This window comes from Ictalurus punctatus, unplaced genomic scaffold (genome assembly GCF_001660625.3).
Source record: "Ictalurus punctatus breed USDA103 unplaced genomic scaffold, Coco_2.0 tig00007380, whole genome shotgun sequence".
Classification (NCBI taxonomy): Eukaryota; Metazoa; Chordata; class Actinopteri; order Siluriformes; family Ictaluridae; genus Ictalurus; species Ictalurus punctatus.
The window spans coordinates 1-5000 of record NW_026521143.1 but is presented as its reverse complement, the minus strand read 5'-3'; the positions used below and the strand labels follow the sequence as shown (position 1 = coordinate 5000).

General features: G+C 45.2%; 1 non-coding gene and 15 pseudogenes across 1 annotated transcript; all 16 read left to right on the top strand.

The window, feature by feature from the left end:
* The first annotated feature begins 130 nt into the window (after positions 1–130).
* On the top strand, positions 131–249 carry LOC128632264 (uncharacterized; annotated as a pseudogene).
* Positions 250–408: 159 nt separating this feature from the next.
* Positions 409–527, top strand: LOC128632253 (uncharacterized; annotated as a pseudogene).
* Positions 528–701: 174 nt separating this feature from the next.
* On the top strand, positions 702–820 carry LOC128632394 (uncharacterized; annotated as a pseudogene).
* A 159-nt stretch (positions 821–979) lies between these two features.
* Positions 980–1098, top strand: LOC128632242 (uncharacterized; annotated as a pseudogene).
* A 293-nt stretch (positions 1099–1391) lies between these two features.
* On the top strand, positions 1392–1510 carry LOC128632180 (5S ribosomal RNA). The gene has a single exon (XR_008396122.1). It is a non-coding gene; the product is annotated as a 5S ribosomal RNA (ribosomal RNA).
* A 184-nt stretch (positions 1511–1694) lies between these two features.
* LOC128632231 (uncharacterized) lies at positions 1695–1813 on the top strand (annotated as a pseudogene).
* A 179-nt stretch (positions 1814–1992) lies between these two features.
* LOC128632393 (uncharacterized) lies at positions 1993–2111 on the top strand (annotated as a pseudogene).
* A 159-nt stretch (positions 2112–2270) lies between these two features.
* On the top strand, positions 2271–2389 carry LOC128632220 (uncharacterized; annotated as a pseudogene).
* Positions 2390–2568: 179 nt separating this feature from the next.
* Positions 2569–2687, top strand: LOC128632209 (uncharacterized; annotated as a pseudogene).
* A 159-nt stretch (positions 2688–2846) lies between these two features.
* Positions 2847–2965, top strand: LOC128632198 (uncharacterized; annotated as a pseudogene).
* Positions 2966–3278: 313 nt separating this feature from the next.
* Positions 3279–3397, top strand: LOC128632392 (uncharacterized; annotated as a pseudogene).
* Positions 3398–3571: 174 nt separating this feature from the next.
* Positions 3572–3690, top strand: LOC128632186 (uncharacterized; annotated as a pseudogene).
* Positions 3691–3869: 179 nt separating this feature from the next.
* On the top strand, positions 3870–3988 carry LOC128632433 (uncharacterized; annotated as a pseudogene).
* A 159-nt stretch (positions 3989–4147) lies between these two features.
* Positions 4148–4266, top strand: LOC128632422 (uncharacterized; annotated as a pseudogene).
* Positions 4267–4445: 179 nt separating this feature from the next.
* On the top strand, positions 4446–4564 carry LOC128632391 (uncharacterized; annotated as a pseudogene).
* Positions 4565–4723: 159 nt separating this feature from the next.
* On the top strand, positions 4724–4842 carry LOC128632403 (uncharacterized; annotated as a pseudogene).
* The last annotated feature ends 158 nt before the right edge of the window (positions 4843–5000 follow it).

The following is a 5000-nucleotide window of genomic DNA, read 5'->3' as shown; positions in this document are numbered from 1 at the left end:
TTGGGATAAAGGTTGGACACAGGTTTGAAGGGGACCCAATCAATCAATCATCAATCAATCAATCAGTCAGTCAGTCAGTCAGTCTTCTTTTGATTACACTATTTAAATAGGCCCCATTTGGGTCAGCTTCGCTTACGGCCATACCACTCTGACAAAGCCCGATCTCATCTGACCTTGGAAGCAAAGCAGAGTTGGGCCTGGTTAGTACTTGGTTGGGAGACTGAATGGGAATACTAGGTGCTGTAAGCTTTTTATTTGGATCAGTGTTTTCATGGCCTCTGCACAACATCCTGTTTTGGGATAAAGGTTGGACACAGGTTTGAAGGGGACCCAATCAATCAATCAGTCAGTCACTCAGTCAGTCTTTTGATTACACTATTTAAATAGGCCCCATTTGGGGTCAGCTTCGCTTACGGCCATACCACTCTGACAAAGCCCGATCTCATCTGACCTTGGAAGCAAAGCAGAGTTGGGCCTGGTTAGTACTTGGTTGGGAGACTGAATGGGAATACTAGGTGCTGTAAGCTTTTTATTTGGATCAGTGTTTTCATGGCCTCTGCACAACATCCTGTTTTGGGATAAAGGTTGGACACAGGTTTGAAGGGGACCCAATCAATCAATCAATCAATCATCATCAGTCAGTCACTCAGTCAGTCTTTTGATTACACTATTTAAATAGGCCCCATTTGGGGTCAGCTTTCGCTTACGGCCATACCACTCTGACAAAGCCCGATCTCCTCTGACCTTGGAAGCAAAGCAGAGTTGGGCCTGGTTAGTACTTGGTTGGGAGACTGAATGGGAATACTAGGTGCTGTAAGCTTTTTATTTGGATCAGTGTTTTCATGGCCTCTGCACAACATCCTGTTTTGGGATAAAGGTTGGACACAGGTTTGAAGGGGACCCAATCAATCAATCAGTCAGTCACTCAGTCAGTCTTTTGATTACACTATTTAAATAGGCCCCATTTGGGGTCAGCTTCGCTTACGGCCATACCACTCTGACAAAGCCCGATCTCATCTGACCTTGGAAGCAAAGCAGAGTTGGGCCTGGTTAGTACTTGGTTGGGAGACTGAATGGGAATACTAGGTGCTGTAAGCTTTTTATTTGGATCAGTGTTTTCATGGCCTCTGCACAACATCCTGTTTTGGGATAAAGGTTGGACACAGGTTTGAAGGGGACCCAATCAATCAATCAATCAATCAGTCAAGTCAGTCAGTCAGTCCAGTCAGTCAGTCGTCAGTCAGTCAGTCAGTCAGTCCAGTCAGTCAGTCAGTCAGTCAGTCAGTCAGTCAGTCAGTCAGTCAGTCATCAGTCAGTCAGTCAGTCAGTCAGTCAGTCAGTCAGTCTTTTGATTACACTATTTAAATAGGCCCCATTTGGGGTCAGCTTTCGCTTACGGCCATACCACTCTGACAAAGCCCGATCTCATCTGACCTCGGAAGCAAAGCAGAGTTGGGCCTGGTTAGTACTTGGTTGGGAGACTGAATGGGAATACTAGGTGCTGTAAGCTTTTTATTTGGATCAGTGTTTTCATGGCCTCTGCACAACATCCTGTTTTGGGATAAAGGTTGGACACAGGTTTGAAGGGGACCCAATCAATCAATCAATCAATCAGTCAATCAATCAGTCAGTCAGTCAGTCAGTCAGTCTTTTGATTACACTATTTAAATAGGCCCCATTTGGGGTCAGCTTTCGCTTACGGCCATACCACTCTGACAAAGCCCGATCTCATCTGACCTTGGAAGCAAAGCAGAGTTGGGCCTGGTTAGTACTTGGTTGGGAGACTGAATGGGAATACTAGGTGCTGTAAGCTTTTTATTTGGATCAGTGTTTTCATGGCCTCTGCACAACATCCTGTTTTGGGATAAAGGTTGGACACAGGTTTGAAGGGGACCAATCAATCAATCAATCATCAATCAATCATCAGTCAGTCACAGTCAGTCAGTCTTTTGATTACACTATTTAAATAGGCCCCATTTGGGGTCAGCTTTCGCTTACGGCCATACCACTCTGACAAAGCCCGATCTCCTCTGACCTTGGAAGCAAAGCAGAGTTGGGCCTGGTTAGTACTTGGTTGGGAGACTGAATGGGAATACTAGGTGCTGTAAGCTTTTTATTTGGATCAGTGTTTTCATGGCCTCTGCACAACATCCTGTTTTGGGATAAAGGTTGGACACAGGTTTGAAGGGGACCCAATCAATCAATCAGTCAGTCACTCAGTCAGTCTTTTGATTACACTATTTAAATAGGCCCCATTTGGGGTCAGCTTCGCTTACGGCCATACCACTCTGACAAAGCCCGATCTCATCTGACCTTGGAAGCAAAGCAGAGTTGGGCCTGGTTAGTACTTGGTTGGGAGACTGAATGGGAATACTAGGTGCTGTAAGCTTTTTATTTGGATCAGTGTTTTCATGGCCTCTGCACAACATCCTGTTTTGGGATAAAGGTTGGACACAGGTTTGAAGGGGACCCAATCAATCAATCAATCAATCAATCATCAATCAGTCAGTCACTCAGTCAGTCTTTTGATTACACTATTTAAATAGGCCCCATTTGGGGTCAGCTTTCGCTTACGGCCATACCACTCTGACAAAGCCCGATCTCATCTGACCTTGGAAGCAAAGCAGAGTTGGGCCTGGTTAGTACTTGGTTGGGAGACTGAATGGGAATACTAGGTGCTGTAAGCTTTTTATTTGGATCAGTGTTTTCATGGCCTCTGCACAACATCCTGTTTTGGGATAAAGGTTGGACACAGGTTTGAAGGGGACCCAATCAATCAATCAGTCAGTCACTCAGTCAGTCTTTTGATTACACTATTTAAATAGGCCCCATTTGGGGTCAGCTTCGCTTACGGCCATACCACTCTGACAAAGCCCGATCTCATCTGACCTTGGAAGCAAAGCAGAGTTGGGCCTGGTTAGTACTTGGTTGGGAGACTGAATGGGAATACTAGGTGCTGTAAGCTTTTTATTTGGATCAGTGTTTTCATGGCCTCTGCACAACATCCTGTTTTGGGATAAAGGTTGGACACATTTGAAGGGGACCCATTCATCAATCAATCAATCAATCAATCAATCATCAGTCATTCAGTCAGTCAGTCAGTCCTGTCAGTTCAGTCAGTCAGTCGTCAGTCATCAGTCAGTCAGTCAGTCAGTCCAGTCAGTCTGCAAGTCCTGTTCAGTCAGTCCAGTTTGAGTCAGTCAATCAATCAATCAGTCAGTCACTCAGTCAGTCTTTTGATTACACTATTTAAATAGGCCCCATTTGGGTCAGCTTTCGCTTACGGCCATACCACTCTGACAAAGCCCGATCTCCTCTGACCTTGGAAGCAAAGCAGAGTTGGGCCTGGTTAGTACTTGGTTGGGAGACTGAATGGGAATACTAGGTGCTGTAAGCTTTTTATTTGGATCAGTGTTTTCATGGCCTCTGCACAACATCCTGTTTTGGGATAAAGGTTGGACACAGGTTTGAAGGGACCCAATCAATCCAATCAATCAATCAATCAGTCAGTCAGTCTCAGTCAGTCTTTTGATTACACTATTTAAATAGGCCCCATTTGGGGTCAGCTTTCGCTTACGGCCATACCACTCTGACAAAGCCCGATCTCATCTGACCTTGGAAGCAAAGCAGAGTTGGGCCTGGTTAGTACTTGGTTGGGAGACTGAATGGGAATACTAGGTGCTGTAAGCTTTTTATTTGGATCAGTGTTTTCATGGCCTCTGCACAACATCCTGTTTTGGGATAAAGGTTGGACACAGGTTTGAAGGGGACCCAATCAATCAATCAATCATCAATCAATCAGTCAGTCAGTCAGTCAGTCAGTCTTTTGATTACACTATTTAAATAGGCCCCATTTGGGGTCAGCTTTCGCTTACGGCCATACCACTCTGACAAAGCCCGATCTCATCTGACCTTGGAAGCAAAGCAGAGTTGGGCCTGGTTAGTACTTGGTTGGGAGACTGAATGGGAATACTAGGTGCTGTAAGCTTTTTATTTGGATCAGTGTTTTCATGGCCTCTGCACAACATCCTGTTTTGGGATAAAGGTTGGACACAGGTTTGAAGGGGACCCAATCAATCAATCAGTCAGTCACTCAGTCAGTCTTTTGATTACACTATTTAAATAGGCCCCATTTGGGGTCAGCTTCGCTTACGGCCATACCACTCTGACAAAGCCCGATCTCATCTGACCTTGGAAGCAAAGCAGAGTTGGGCCTGGTTAGTACTTGGTTGGGAGACTGAATGGGAATACTAGGTGCTGTAAGCTTTTTATTTGGATCAGTGTTTTCATGGCCTCTGCACAACATCCTGTTTTGGGATAAAGGTTGGACACAGGTTTGAAGGGGACCCAATCAATCAATCAATCAATCAATCATCAATCAGTCAGTCACTCAGTCAGTCTTTTGATTACACTATTTAAATAGGCCCCATTTGGGGTCAGCTTTCGCTTACGGCCATACCACTCTGACAAAGCCCGATCTCCTCTGACCTTGGAAGCAAAGCAGAGTTGGGCCTGGTTAGTACTTGGTTGGGAGACTGAATGGGAATACTAGGTGCTGTAAGCTTTTTATTTGGATCAGTGTTTTCATGGCCTCTGCACAACATCCTGTTTTGGGATAAAGGTTGGACACAGGTTTGAAGGGGACCCAATCAATCAATCAGTCAGTCACTCAGTCAGTCTTTTGATTACACTATTTAAATAGGCCCCATTTGGGGTCAGCTTCGCTTACGGCCATACCACTCTGACAAAGCCCGATCTCATCTGACCTTGGAAGCAAAGCAGAGTTGGGCCTGGTTAGTACTTGGTTGGGAGACTGAATGGGAATACTAGGTGCTGTAAGCTTTTTATTTGGATCAGTGTTTTCATGGCCTCTGCACAACATCCTGTTTTGGGATAAAGGTTGGACACAGGTTTGAAGGGGACCCAATCAATCAATCAGTCAATCACTCAATCAATCTTTCAGTCAGTCAGTCAGTCAGTCAGTCAGTCAGTCAGTCCGT